General features: G+C 33.1%; 1 long non-coding RNA gene across 1 annotated transcript; it reads left to right on the top strand.

Moving 5' to 3' along the window:
- LOC136777563 (uncharacterized) lies at nucleotides 1–1152 on the top strand. The gene is made up of 4 exons (XR_010823275.1): nucleotides 1–198; nucleotides 362–430; nucleotides 508–607; nucleotides 716–1152. It is a non-coding gene; the product is annotated as an uncharacterized lncRNA (long non-coding RNA).
- Nucleotides 1153–1425: the final 273 nt, after the last annotated feature.

The raw sequence follows: 1425 nt of genomic DNA, 5'->3' as shown, positions 1-1425 counted from the left end.
CCGACCAAAAAAACTACCCTTAAATTGTAACAGTGGGAATAATAATGTTGTGGACTTAAAATATTCTTCAAAAATTCTGCAATGATGAATTTATAAACGCTATTTTGCGCATTTGCCAGATTCGAGGTTCGCTTTCGAATTTTGTTTTTGTCTCCAGATCCAATTTATTTACACTTCGACACGTTCTAATATTTCACGGTAAGTTTAATAATCATAACATGTTTGTTGCTCCCAACGACATTTGCGCAGCTCTCGATATAATTGCGGTCGTCTCTCTGCGCCAATCATCATTATAGTTTTTACTGAGGTATATATGTATATGTATATATATATATATATATTATATTTGACTGGTTTTTAGTGCTCCAGCAATTTGCTTCTTTGTTGGATGCAATTTTTGGGAGAAAAAATTATGCCATTTTAGACTGGAGTAAGACACTCTATCAATTTATTTAGGCTAGAGCGAGAGTTTTCATAGAAATTGCAATTTATGGTGATCTATTGCAGTGTTTGGTCATATATTGGGCAAGCTAATAGATTTTGAAGAATTTGTGTGATGAAAGGAACTATTATCAGTGGACCAGACAGAATTGGTCGGAAATATTCGGTAAGCACAATTTTTCCATTACTCGACTCGTGTAGATGGGAGCAATAACAGCGACTAGTGACGATAATGGTCGTCGTTCAAGTACTAAGGATTATTGCATTTATTCAGACATACGTCGTTGCATCTACGTAACAAAAATTGATACGTAAACCGATTGTCAATGGGCCAGAATTGGTCGGAAATATTTTGTAAGCAAGGGTTTTTCCACTGGTCATGTTATGGGAGTGATGACTAAATCTCTTCGGTATAATTTTGTTTTTCATTATTGTATTTATTTATACACATGTCGTTGCATCTATGTAAGAAAAATTGAAACTTAAACCTATTGTCAATGGACAAAAAATGGCAAAAAAATATTTTTCAAGCAGTTTTCTTTATTGCTTATGCTGTAGGAATAATGATTTAATATATTGGATATAACGTTTTTCTGGATTATCACATTCATTTGTAAGTATTTAGTTGCGTCTACGTAACAAAAACTGAAACGTAAACCGATTATCAGTGGGCCAGAATTGGCTGAATAAATGTTTTTAGCAGTTTCTTCCAATGCTGATGCTGTAGGAATCATGACGATTACTTCGCTATAATTTTATTCTTGATTATTTCATTTCTTCAGACATACGTCGTTGCAACTACGTAAGAAAAATTGAGACGTAAACCGATTGTCAATGGGCCAGAATTGGTCGAAAATATTTGTTAACTAAAGTTTTTTTCATTCCTCGTGTTGTAAGAGTTATGACTTAATCTCTTCGCTATAATTTTTTTCTTCATTATTGCGTTTATTTACACATACGTCGTTGAATCTACATAACAAAAAT

The sequence above is a fragment of the Prorops nasuta genome, unplaced genomic scaffold (assembly GCF_024137725.1).
Source record: "Prorops nasuta isolate Cenicafe-Biocafe unplaced genomic scaffold, Cenicafe_Pnas_1.2 PNAS00011, whole genome shotgun sequence".
Lineage (NCBI taxonomy): Eukaryota > Metazoa > Arthropoda > Insecta > Hymenoptera > Bethylidae > Prorops > Prorops nasuta.
Note: the sequence above shows the minus strand (reverse complement) of the source record. Positions and strands in the feature narration are given on the sequence as shown.